Source organism: Colletes latitarsis, chromosome 10, assembly GCF_051014445.1.
Source record: "Colletes latitarsis isolate SP2378_abdomen chromosome 10, iyColLati1, whole genome shotgun sequence".
NCBI classification, from domain to species: Eukaryota; Metazoa; Arthropoda; class Insecta; order Hymenoptera; family Colletidae; genus Colletes; species Colletes latitarsis.
The window spans coordinates 24,522,647-24,537,272 of NC_135143.1; the positions used below are offsets into that span (position 1 = coordinate 24,522,647).

At 39.9% G+C, this 14,626-nt stretch overlaps 1 protein-coding gene across 10 annotated transcripts in view; it reads left to right on the forward strand.

Annotated features, from left to right (window-relative positions):
• Dysc (whirlin protein dyschronic) overlaps positions 1 to 14,626 on the forward strand; it is a 154,354-nt gene that overhangs the window by 69,033 nt on the left and 70,695 nt on the right. The window lies entirely within an intron of this gene.

The following is a 14,626-nucleotide window of genomic DNA, read 5'->3' on the forward strand; positions in this document are numbered from 1 at the left end:
AACTAGCATTAGGAATGTATTTTACTGAAATCTGATTTTAGAAAAGCGTAAGATTTAATATTTTCGCTTATAGTGAGTGGTGAACCCTATTCAGAATACCTGAAAATTTCTGAAACATAAAATTGTGGTGGTGAACCCTATTCAGAATACCTGAAAATTTCTGAAACGCAAAATTGTCATTGAAACCAGTATAGATCTTATAGAAACTATCATTGAGAAATGTATTTTGCTGAAATCTGATTTTAGAAAAGCGTAAGAGTTAATATTTTCACTTATAGTGAGTGGTGAACCCTATTCAGAATGCTTGTGAACATCTAAAACGCAAAATTGCCAATAAGACCATTACAAACGAAATTGTCTTCGGACGATAGTGTCGTTTTAAGAACTTCCAGAAGATAAAATATTTATAGTCCAGTTTCTCGGATGCAATTTCAACGGTTTTAAAGTCTCGCCAATAAAGTCACTAGAATACCAAGTACGTTGCAAGCTATTCCACATCCTGGGTAACATTGCAGAACAGTGCAAGCTTGGTTTACTAATTTCTTGCGTCAATTTCGCGCAATCGATGATTCCTGAGACGTCTATGGAAATTGATAGCAACGTCCTTGAACCGCAGAAGTCAACATCGACGGTCGTGGGAGTAGTCAGTATCGACTTACCTAATTCAGGGTCGTTGCTATAGTCTCCTGCGATACCAAGATCACCGACAATCGACTCTCGTGACCTTGGGTTCGTAGCTACAGACTCCTAAGACTCTTCGCTTATTAACATTGACTTGTACAATTCTATAGTTGTTCAACCCCAAGAACTGTTTCTGTCTACCACGCGTAGGGAATTTATGATATTCGATTCAGAAAAAATTCGATCGATGTACAAAGTACTAGAAAATAAGCTAGTACTGGTTCTTTATAGTTTACGGTACTAAAAACGAAGTCTTCGAGAACTAGATAAGGAGACGCGTGAGTATTTAGGCTCGAGAACGAAATCGTTTCTGCATCTGTCGCGTACAAATTCATCCCTGCGTTTGTTATATCGAAATCTGATTTGGAACGGTTCCCCAAACACGAGAATCTGGCTACGTGCCTAATTGCAATTAAAAATCGCCGCTAAACTATTCCAGTCAGATGGCAATTTGTGTTGAATCGACCGGAGTCATCTCGTATTTATCGGTGACCTTAGACGTTACGGAAATACCATCGATTGCGATACTGTTCGAGCTCTCAAGTAAATTGCAGGAAGCCGTGGCACGCGATTTCTTCCAGTAAGAATTATCTAACGAACGTTTCGAGTGTCCGTCTGCTCGAAATCGAGCGATTTCTCTTTTGTTTTTCATCCCACAATGAAATTTAAAGAATTTATAACGTAGAAGGGAATTAAAATATTTCATGGTCATTGTAACTTACGAGGCGTACTGTTCTCAATATAATTATCAAAATTTTCACAAACGTAGCCCCAAAACCCAAACGCCCTTCGTTGGAAATTCGTACGTTCTTCGTCGATCCTCTAACAATGTCCCCGGCTAACGGCGCGTATTTCGTCGCGTTATTCGATACTCAGCTCGTCGTCGAGGCCTAAAATTTCGCGGCGTCAGGCAAGGAAAATAGGGGAAAGCGGGGGCGGACTATCGACTGGCCGAATGGAAAGAAGCGTCGCTCGGAGCCACGTCACAAGTAATCTCTGGTGTAAACGCCTCTGATGGGTATCTCTGGATCCGGTGGCTCGTCATATTCTCATAGTGGCTCGGAAGCTTCTAGACAAAAGCCCGTCGACAATGGGCCATCAGAGTATCGAGCTGGCTTGCTGAAGAGGCACGTAGCTGAGTGAAAACTGCCTCCGAATGTCGAATATACAGGCGGGTTCCCGGTGGCGGGACCCACTTCCGGAATGGGTTCGCCGATCGAGAAGAATTAGACAAATTTCTTCGACCCTGTTTCGCAATTACAATTGATGAAGTGACAGACATAAGGAGGATAATCACTCGATTAATTTTCAATTAAATAAACAATTTATGGTCCAGTTGTATCGCACACCAGTCGTATAATGAATACGAACTGCTGAAACTTCTTTGGGTATGTAGAGTCAAAGTAAATGTTAAAATAAATATAGAAGACAGCATAAATTATAAATTTAATTGTGCTCATTGGATAGGGGATGAAATGCTCTTTAAAATGAGCGTTCGTGAGAGTCGATAGCTTTATTAGTTCCGGAGATATAGCGATTTTAATTTCGCGTCGATGCGGTGGCTAGTTACGGAGATAGGGTTTGTTTACGTTTCGTTGCGCTCGCGCGAGTTCATTGATCTCGCGCGCGTAGATAGCGAGCAGTGCGTAGTAAATTCTCGGAAATACTACGGCGAAACTGGGTCACGACAGTCACGTACGCGGGGTAGGTCAGCACCAAGCACGTGCGACAAGGAGGTCCGACTCCGCTAGACGAAGACAGAGATAGTCGAATTAAAAAAATTACCTTTTACATAACTTACGATATCTCGAAAACGGTAAGTCGGATCGCCAAAAACCAAAAGCCATTTTAAAGAGGAGGCTTTGCCGCTGCCAACGATACCTCAATTATTAACAAAACACTAGTAGTTTCGAAACTGCACGCGTCTAAAGTTTTAGTAGTTTTAATACGCGTGAATAGGCTATCGTACACGCGACGGACAGTGAGATAGTCGAATTAAAAAAATTACCTTTTACATAACTTACGATATCTCGAAAACGGTAAGTCGGATCGCCAAAAACCAAAAGCCATTTTAAAGAGGAAGGTTTGCCGCTGCCAACGATGCCTCAATTATTAACAAAACACTAGTAGTTTCGGAACTGCACGCGTCTAAAGTTTTAGTAGTTTTAATACGCGTGAATAGGCTATCGTACACGCGACGGACAGTGAGATAGTCGAATTAAGAAAATTACCTTTTACATAACTTACGATATCTCGAAAACGGTAAGTCGGATCGCCAAAAACCAAAAGCCATTTTAAAGAGGAAGCTTTGCCGCTGCCAACGATGCCTCAATTATTAACAAAACACTAGTAGTTTCGAAACTGCACGCGTCTAAAGTTTTAGTAGTTTTAATACGCGTGAATAGGCTATCGTACACGCGACGGACAGTGAGACAGTCGAATTAAAAAAATTACCTTTTACATAACTTACGATATCTCGAAAACAGTAAGTCGGATCGCCAAAAGCCAAAAGCCATTTTAAAGGGGAGGCTTTGCCGCTGCCAACGATGCCTCAATTATTAATAAAACACTAGTAGTTTCGAAACTGCACGCGCTTAAACTTTTAGTATTTTTAATAGGCTTTATTAGACCGTCTATCAAAATATTACAGCCCGTGAGTAAATTATTCGTATGATTTCATTCGTAATAATTCGTATTAAATGTTTTTGACGTTACTAACCACTTCCACAACTACGAAAGAATGTATTTTTATTGGGACGATCGATTTCGACGTCAAATAACTTTAAATAAAGTTAAAATTTTTCAGTTACTTTTTCGTATTGTACTGCTCGAAGAATGTATCTTTAGTAGGTTGATAAATTTGCGTAAGACGTTAATTGCCGAGTTGAAAGATAAATTGCGAAGATGACTTTACTTTTCGACTCTGCATACAGGATGGACCTTCATTAAGCTCAATGATATTGGATGTAGTTCTTTCTTAGGGACAAAGAAAGAACTGTCTTGGATTAAGGGTAATGTGATAGTATGATTAAGTTAAATGTAAACAGTAGCGAGTAATTTTACCTTACGAAAATTGACTATAATCTGGTTCAGCACGATAGAAAGTCTTTTCTTCTCCGTGGAAGACCATCCGATTAGTTATTTTTAAACCAATTATTCGCGGTCAACTCTATAACTACTGTATTCTATATTTTTTTACTCTCTAAGTATGCAATATTTATTATATTTTGTATCGAAATGAAACTTGGAAAATTTGAATAGGTCGAAAAATTTTGTCGAACAGACAAAGATTGTAAATCGAAGCTGTTCAATATTCGATGGATGGAATGCTGAGTTCATGAATAAAAAATGGGAATGATATCATTAGGCGTTGTTAGACTGTCTATGACAATGGAAACTGAAGACTCTCTCCTTTCATCTTTGCTTATCCGGTTCTGTACAAAAGAATATAAATGATATCTATATTTATTTCAGATATTTTTCTCAAAAACCAAACAATAAGAATAGAAGTGAATATTGTAAAATTGATTATACGTATACCACAATAAACACCGTGAAGATAAATGACGTTAAAATAACGATTGTTACAAATTCTAAATGAAATTTTTAAAAGGATCATTTGTCGTGGTTACTATTAAAACGTTTCCTTGAAAGTGTAATTCTTGTTTGGTGGAAAATAGCTATTCGAAGACAATGTTTATGCAAGCATCATTGTCCTCTATTTATTACTGGGAAATTAGTACGGTCTTTTTATCGATCAGAATGAAATGAATTCAATCAAATAAAATCGTTCGACAAAGTAGTACTGAAAGAGATGAAAAAAATAAATGGACCAAGCTGGTAATCATAGCCGTTCAATAGGAACATCGTTAGCTTTGAGTGCCATGTTAACAGCAATCGTCGTCGAACAATATCCGTTAATCACCGCCGTGAATAACGGTGACGCGGATCCAGACTAACGTCAGAATTGTTTGGAATCGACAGTTTAGTATCTCCCAAGGCGACTCGAGTTATCCTTGGTTGTTTCGTTTCTTCGATATTGCTTCCAGTTCTCCGCGCGAATTCACTTCGATCGGCTGGAATATCGTCCTCGTCCCTCCGCCTGGGAAGTTATTGTATTTCGGAAAACTTGGAGAAATTCAATCCCGCGAGATGGGGATTGGAGATACTACACGGCCTTGAAAGTTGTTCCGCGCTTCCCCGAAGTGGACACGCGAATGGGAAAACCCGAGCTGGATAAACAAGATTGGCAACGCGGAAAAATCGCAAAATGTTTTCGAAAGGATTTCGTAATCTGATGGCCTTGAAAATCCTGTTTTAGTCCGACCTAATCAAAACCCTTGCAACTCCATACTCAGAGATATTCGACGAGACCGTCTTCGTAAGTATAGTGATGTTAAAATTAATTCTTGTGTCTAAACAATTACTAATGTATAGGGACGATTCGTAATTTATACTTTGTTGTAAGTTCGTAACAAATGGCGTGTCTCGTAAAATTTGATCTTTGAAAACGTTTGAGATAAAAATTAAATGGTTATGACAGACATTTGCCAACGATTATAAACAAATCAATTTCATTCTTCTGTGAAATAGTTTTCAGTATCGTCGACAATTTGAATGGACAGAGTTTGCGTGACACGCTGTACAGAAAAAGAGTTTATTCTATATTCTCGACTTATTCTTTCGCGTAGAATCGTCCCCTTTCCGGTGATATGACAAATCTTGATGAAAGGGACGAAAAGATGTGTACATTCGACGAATAATTGTTAATTAACGAGTGGAACCTTGGCCCAAATGTCGCCGGAAATTGGTAGAGCCGCGATTTCTGAACGATCACGATGGGTCAAATGGTTGACCCAGTTCGACGATCCACGGATTAAGTTTCCGGTTTGTTCGCAGCGTTCGCGCGTAACAGTGTCACCTACTCGTTACCGTAATCAAAACGAAGTTTCGTTGACTCAAGGTTCTCCAATTGAGCTCCAATTCCCCGTAGGACTCGTAGGTTTCGTTATTCAAATTTCCCTCGCCTTTCGCTGGAAGACCTCGACGGCGCGAAAAATACGATATCCGTGACACTCGACGAGTTCCCTTTTAAGTCATAACTGGATCACTTTCGAAATTATTCACGTACATCGTAACAAAAATTGAATGCTCGTTTCGATTATTTTATTTACTTCGTTTACTATATTTACTTTATTTAATATTATAGTCTATGAACTAGTGTTTAATTTGAAGCAAGCAGAATCAACCGTACGAAAATTATGATAGTTTACGAAACTGTTCTTGGTTATGATACTAAACGTTATTTAAATTATTCGTTTATTTCACTCTTGCTGAAAGCGACGACTTCGTTATTATAAAAATTCTGAAAATCGCTTTTCATTAATATTCATCGTAGAAATTGATATTCAGTATCGGTGTAATATTCGCCACAGAACTTGATATTCCGTAATATCCTTGGAACGTCGCGGAATCATTTTTCTACGTCGGCGAAGAGAACTTTCAGTGAATCGAAATTAAAAATTTACGATTAGCATATAATAGAATCAGCCACCGGTGATACCCGCTACTTTGCATTTACATAAAATGTTTCGAATTTAAATTTGAGATTTACTTTTTAATTCCTCGGGTAAAACCTCGCAATTTTTTAAAAAATATTTCCTATTAGCTGCACTTTAAACTCATCTGACGATTGAATCTCTCTTTCTCTGACTTCTAACGTTATTTTGTTGATTTTTATCACTTATTTGCTGAATATGTTATCTACTCAGTTTAACAGGATCAATAACAAAAGGCGAAAGGTGTTTCGTTAAATAATTGGAAATTTATTACGCAAATGATGATACTTGCGTTTGTGGCGTGTAACTTTCTGGTCGTGCATTTGGTAATTAAGTGTGATACGTCGTGCAGTATATTGTGCGTATACGTGGTAACGCTGCGAAGCGAATATACAGTTATTGTTTCAAATGAACAACCGCGTGCTCGCGAATGCATGCAAATCGCTATTCACAATCGCGCCCTCTGGCACGGCTGGATACACGATCCTAAATCATTCTTGTCAACACCAAATTACTCGAACGATAGTCAATTACATCTAAGAAGCTCCCATTTGAAACAAACGAAACGACGACTTTATACAAAATCACATAAATATTCGTGAAACTTCTGTTCCCATCGATAGTAAATGTAATTATAACGCTCTTAAAAATGTCTATTATTTCGATTATTTCTAATCAAATTTGCCTTTATTCGATACCACTAATTTTAAGACAGTCTTTATTAATTACAAAAATATTCTTTCTCCTACGAAAACCTATAAAATATCTGTAATTCAAATTTTATTTATACGCCTCCAAAATTCAATTTGCGTTATCGTAAATGAAACTTGAATATTACGTTTATCGCCACGATGGCGCCAGTCGAGTTCAAAGGGTCAAGATAATTTCACGTTCGATTTTAAATTTTATTTGGCGCTCGAATAATTTTCTACGGGATTCCCTGATCACGGTTTCAGTTTTCTTCGAATTTCAATAATTGTCCAGGAAAAGTATAGACGCGACGTCTGGCTAGGTGACTCTCTGCCATTCCGAGCGGTGTTTCGAACGAAGATCGGCATCCGGTCGGAGCCTGCGTCTTGTCTGACATCGATCGGGTATAAACGTTTGGATGAACCGGAGGATTAAATTGCACGGCTGTCGTAAAGCGTAACGGTGGCGGCAGCTCGTTATTTCGTAATGGCTCGCAAACTCGCGGTGCAACGTGTAAGCGTCGTTGTACGTTCGCGCACACCGACGAAACTGCGACTGTTTGCGAAAAGTTTGTCGGATTTATGGCGGGTTTTTCCCCTGAATTCATTAAAGCGATGGTAAATTTCGCGGAGAAGAGACTCCCAAGTACATTCGTAACGTAATATTCCTTTTAGACAGTGCTCGGTGCATGAAAGGGGAGGCACATCCGATCCAAACGCCATTGTACGATCGTTTTCTTGGCGATCACTTTACGGAAGAACGTAAAGACGTTTCCCAGCAGGAGGAAACATAATTTTTTAACGGTAGATTCACGGATATCGAACGCACATATTTTTATTAAAATTCCTCGTGTCGACGGTTACGTTGAAACGGGGGTTTTCTTTTAAATAGAATGTACAGAAAATTTTTTTCAATAGGTACTGTCTAGCTTGCTAGTTTTCAGATTTCGTGGATATTTATTTTTGGTGTCATTTAAAAGTATTCGTTTGTTCGATAGAAATTTTTAATTTTGAAATACTTTGGTATGAGTTGTATATTCGCGAGCGTAGAACAAGGCTTCCAACGAGCCGGACGAGGCACCTGGCATATTTGAAAAATTGAAAAACTCTATGCCACGACGACTGTAAAGTTGCATTCAAGCCGAAGGTGGTCATTCCGAGCATTTCTTCTGAAGGCAGAGGCTCTAAATTTCTAGAGCACAAATATGGCCGCATCACGGAAACACGGCCAAATAGGGCGTTTGTTCATACGGACTCTTTTCATCTTTGTGTCCCCTGACCATCGCGGAAATAAGTATCACGTGCTGTGAAACACTCTGTACGAATAAGATTGATAGGAACTCATTTACAATCGATAATATATTAAATATAAAACTATAATATCGTCGAGGAAAATTTTTTAAATAACATAAATAGAAAGGGAAATGAAATAAATGGCAAAGTATGTCACGAAAAGAGAAGAGGATGAGAACAGAGGCCAGTTAAATGTTAAAGGAACGAAATATATTTATATTTATTATTCATACATTGCTGCATCTATATTTGCACTAAAAACTACGTTCTTTTCGTTTGTAGATTCTTCGTACGAATTTATCGGTAAAAATATTTTGTCCCTCAGTTCGAACAATGGAAATTAAAAGCTTATATAGAAATTAACTAAAATATTCGATATTTATATTGTACAGGTTTCATGAGAATTAAAAACGTCAGACTTTCTTTTAGAGTAAATTAATGCAAATATAGTAAAGGCAGACCCAGAGTTCTGAATGTTAAACTAAGATAATTATGTTACATTATTATTTGAATCTTGCTTCTATCACGAAACTAGTAGATAAGTCAGTCACAGATCAGACAGTAGTAAACCCATAAATGGCCCAACATAAGCGTTTGAGTATTCACAGTAGAGCATGATTTTAACGATTGAATCAAGATTTTTAAACCCTGATTAATAAAAAAATTATACAATTTCTTGTACCTCGGTTCTATTTTCTATGATACTACTATTTTTACAGTGAAAATATATCTTGCATTTAATGCGCGGTATTTACTTTCAAATATAAAGGAAGATGTTATATTATAAGTGCGATGACACTGCTTTTGAATAGCGAAGCGACGTGACTGGAGAGTCGAAACAGTTTCTCTTCGAATACATTCGACCCGAGGCGACTCAGCAATTTTTCCATTTTCCTCAAAAAATTGCAAGCTGGCATATTGCTCTTTCCATAGTCGTGGGCGAAACGGGAATCCCGACTAACGTTTCAGAAAATAAAGAAACAGAATGCACGAACAATAAATTAGAGTCCAAATAAATAACTCCCGAATTAAAAAACTTCATACACGAATAACTCAAAAAAACATTACATATGTATATCCAGCCCCTTCGACGATATATTTTCCTAAACTGGTAAAAACCATCGTACGAAGTTTCGGTTAAATCGGTGACCCGAAGTTCTTGCACTCTGTTGGCTCGACGGAGCCGATGCGACCAAATATAGATTTCAATTTTCCACAAAGTATAACACCGGTGCCCGTTCGAGGGTGGAACCGTTGCAAAAAGGAATAAAGGAACCAGGGGGTGAGGGGGGTGGAGAGCAAACTTTCCAACACGTTCGCGGACAACCGTGGTCTCCATTAGCCTTCGTCTCACGGTCCCATTTTTTTCACCCCGTCGTCTCTCTGTTTCGCCTCCATCGGCGTCGTCGCGGCGCCAGGCGTCTCGGCGTCCTCCGGCGGATCCCCCGTCATTTATTTTCTCTACATAATGCACGAAGCCACCGCGGAAGCTGCTTTAGAATCCCGTCGTTGCCGGAACCGCGGGTAGGCAAAGGCGTACGAACACTCGCGCGGGCAAGCGCGCGTTTATAGGGTTGCACACACACGGACGTCGATAGATCGATCTGAAATTGCTTTCCCACCCCTCGTTTCCCTCGTTCGCCATCCCCCCTCCAACCGCCGGGTTCGATTCGCTTTGGGAAAAGGACTGTTTGTCGACGGTGCCCGCTGTATCGAATCTTTTTCTATTTCCGGAAGAGGCCGACTCTTTCTGGACCTCCAGACGGTCGAATTTACTCTCTCCTTCTACCCGTAAGGTTGACTCTCCTCTTATTCGAGGGAGTTCAGAAATTAGTAGCGTTCCTCTCTATGTCAGGAGGTATAGCAATTGCATACTTTTATTTGCTCGAATCGATCTCCCAGGTCGTTCTGAGTAAAAAATCATTAGAGCACCATGCTCGAAAAATCAATATTTCATGAGATATGGCTTGCAACGCGTAATGCAACGCTGTAGCCAGCATGGTCTCCAGATCTGAATCCTTCAGGCTTTCTTTTATGGGATTATCTCGAAGATAAAGTACATTCGTGGTGATTTGCTTTTGTTGGAAGATCCGAAAGAACGTATTAAACTATCTAAGCAGCTTAATTCTGTTGTGAGAAACATTAAGAAAAGATGTATGCGGTGTGTTATGCGTTGCAAGCCATATCTCGCAAAATATTGACTTTTTTAACATGGTGTCCTAATGATCTTTTACGCAGAATGACCTGGGAAGTCGATTCGAGCAAATAAAAATATGCAATTCCAGTAAAATAATAAAGTCACAAAAGTGGACACTATTGTGCCACTCAACTATACTCTCAACAGTTTTCTTTTCTATTCGATTCACCTTGTATAGTAGTAATATAATGTTCGAATGCAAATAACACTTAATCGTAGACCAATTAGCCGAGCTTTAAATTGGGAAAGAGGGGAATTAAAAATCTTCACAGAACGCAAAGTTCAACGAACGAATAGAAATCGACTTTTGCTCGGGTCTAATGAAAATCCTTTCAATCTCTGCTTTCAGTTTATTCCTAAGCGGAATCCTCCGCAAGTAGACTATGATTAATGGTACGAACAAACTTTTCTTGGCAATTTCTTGCTCTTCGCGCCTGCCTTTATTAGTTCCCCAAGACTTTTCGCGTCGAATTCATTAAGTAATTTGATCCCCGATGTGTCCCTTCGACGCTGAATAATTTTTTTCGTTTAAAAAATACTTTGTTATCCCACGTTTCGTACAGATAATTCCCATCGGGCGTGCCATTACGAATCGTAAATAAAACACGAGGAAATCCAGTAGTGATTAAAAATCTTTAACCAAGTAAAATGTATGTTGGGGGTTGGCTTTAATTGCCGGACAATTATGAGCAACTCGACGGTTGGCGTTCCCTTAAATTACCCAAACGATTCAACGCACACTCGTACGAATTTTGTTCCCTCGGGAGGTACGGCTGGCTGGATAGCTATAAATTTCCTCCCTTCGTCCCTATCGCAGGAAATACTTGACCCAGAAAAGTCGCACGAGAATTCGCGCGTGTGATCGAACCCTTATCCGCGGCGGGCTAAATACCGATTGTCATGGAAATGTTCAACCGCCATCGTCGATTCTGTTTCGTAGCCCTCGTCACGGCTCGATTCCGTCGCGAATTATATGGACCGGGAGACACGCGATCGCCAAGTCACTTCCCTAAATATAGGAAATATTTCGCGTTCATTGCCGTACGCGGCCGAGCATCGTCATCAACGGAGCAAACGTATCGCTTCGTTTTATTATCTCCGCCGTTTAGGGGACAGTTAACCCAGAAAAACGACACGAGAACACGAAAACGGTCGCGTCCATAAATATCAGAAAACATTACGCCATTTCTTTACCGTTGTTCGGAAACAGCAGGCTCTTCTTACGCCAATTTCGAAAGCAAAACTCTTCTCTTTATACCCCATTCGAGCAATATTATTCGGAACAGGATATTCGCTAAGATAAAAATCGAGAAATGAAACTACGTTTCCAACCTACTTGACTCCAACGCAATTTTGTCCCTCTTATGGACTATTGTATAATTTGTTTAGGAGTTAAACACAATTTTGGTTAATTTCTATACTTTGTATGGGGCCAGAGATAAATTAGTTTTGATACGCACATAGAACACTAAATTCGGCGAGTAACAGCGAGCGTTCCCCATTGTTCCCATTTTAATTAACGCAACAGTTCCTGCGTCGCAACCGCAGGATCCGTACAAACGTTATCGTCGAAGAGAATCACCTTCCTCGTTGGTTTTCCGTGTCGTTTATGTTTTATGGCTGCTCGTGGACGTTTCAATGCTTTGAATAATTTGCCCACCGCAAGAGTCTCACAAGTACCTCGAACATGAAAGCATTTGTTACGCGACGTTTCGTGTTTAATATACCGCGCTACGCGATTGTACGCTCAGTGCATTTTCAATATTTTAAACGTACGCCGAACCGTGTTCGTGTTCGTGTTCGTGTCCGTTACGGTGAAAATATTTTAGAATTTCTCTCCCGTATTGCGGAAAATTGCAGATCGATCGGCGCGATTTCGCACACTCAGGAATGCAGATTCAGCTGCGCGGTAGCAACGCGAAAAATTTTGTACACGGACCCGGTCGAATTTTCAGAGACATTTTCGCATAATTTCGCGTCACGCTTTTCCCCGATTCGTACATACATGCACGTGGATTCCCACCCCCCTGCGAACAGAAAGAGTTCCCTTGATCGATGGGCTTCAACGAAGGGATAAAGTAACAGTTTACGATTCCAATGGCTCGAGTAACTAGATTCCAACGGAACCCGGTCTCAGAAGCTTCCGGGTAGAATGCGAGAAAGTCAATTCTATCGCTAAACTTTCTTTGACATGAACGAGGAAGAATTTGTCCGAATAATATCTCAATGGCGATTCTCGCTCGTTTCCATTCTTCTCAGGCTGTAGACATTTTAGAAATCATTGGTTTATCGAAAAATACAGTTTAAACGAAAACGTGGGCAAATATGTATCGTTGTTATATCGGATTATTGCAATTTATTCAAAATGAGGAGCAAAAAGTATTAGGTGAAAAATCGGGGAGGTGCTGAAATTTAAAAATTTTTCAAATCGTACTAAAAAAATTATTTTTTGTTGTAAGGGTCAATTACGATCATTTTTGGTGAATAGAGATACCCCCGAAATTTCACGCACTTTGAGAAAAAAATTAATTACTGAAAATATAATGTCTGACAAGGCATTGACCTATTCCCCTGAAATTTTTCAGCGAAATTTAAGTTTCAAATCACTCTCGAAAAATTATTTTCAATTGCAGGGGTCAATTACAATCATTTTTGTTGAATACACTTACCCCCGAAATCCTACGTACTTTCGAGAAAAAAAATTAAAGAGGTGCCTAAATTTTTAGGCGGAAAAAAAATGTCAAATCGTTCTGAAAAAATTATTTTTGGATCCTGTGGTCAAGTACAATCATTTTTGGTGAATAGACACACCCCCGAAATCCTACCCATTTTCTAGAAAAAAATTCGAGAAGATGTGAAATTTTTCGACAAAATTAAAAAATTTCAAATCGTTCTGGAAAAATTATTTTCAGCTATAGGGGTCAATTACAATCACTTTTGGTGAATAGACATATCCCTGAAATGCTACCCATTTTCTAGAAAAAAATTCGAGAATATGTGAAATTTTTCGACAAAATTAAAAAATTTCAAATCGTCCTAGAAAAATTATTTTCGTTCGCAGGTGTCAATTGCAATCACTTTTGGTGAATACGCATACCCTCTAAATCTCACGCACTTTCGAGAAAAAAATTCTTAAGTAACAAGTGTCTCTTTTCGTTCATTATAGCAAATCGTCATTATAATGTACGAACGTCTGTGGAGAGTAACTGCGTTTATAAAAATAATAATATTCATCCAAGTGTGAACACGTATATCTGTGATATCGATGGAGAAATCGCAGACATCGGGTTGCATCCACACGGAGCGTGGCCGGAAATCAATTATTGGCAGCGTTCAACCACGATATCTGTCCTTGAAGGACGCCGCCCGGAGCCTCCTCTCGTCTCGTCTCGTCGAAATATCACGAGAAATCACGAAAACGACCGAGACTGATGACTGGTCGGTCCCGCTGTACGATTTCCAGGACGACTTCCCGCTCGGTGGTGGCTCCGGAAGCGAATCGAAGTTGTCCTCGGGTGGTCCGAAAATACGTTCGCCGGGGACCACCCCGCGCGAGAGCCGTCCGTGTGTGTGACGTCGCGAACGGAAATAGTCCTGGCCAGGATGCGATAACGAGTTTCGGCCGACTTGGCTCGCGGCTTCACGCGCCCTTCGACCTCATGAATTATTTATTTAATTGGCCCCGGAAGATGGACGACGGACACGAAATTGCCGGGTATACGCGGCCTATAAACTTCCTCGGTGGCTCCTGAACGGCCTCGCCGCGATGGTAATTTACACGCTGGCGCTGGGTAGGTACGCGTCTTCGTTCGTTTCCTGGCGTGTTTAGTGCCAAACAGAGAAACGACGGGAGTGCAGAGGAATCGTACGAGGCGAAACCGACGACTGTCGCCTTCGATACCTCCGGGGAAATTGCACACAGGAAAAACCAGTATTTATTACGTTCGTCTAAGATGCTTCTTTGTTGAGAAACACCGTTTTCTATAATCTTTTCCCACTTCTTCGTAACTAGCGAGGGTGCATTCCTTCGAGGAAAGATGATAATTCGTTGGAACACTAGGGGAGTTGTAGGAGCGACTGTTATTCGAAAATTGTTATTTCTAAGAATTCTAGACCAATTCAGGCGGATAGAAGAGTTAGAAGCCTGCTCTGTATTACACGAATATAAATACAGGGTGTTCGGCCATCCCTGTGAAAAATTTTAATAG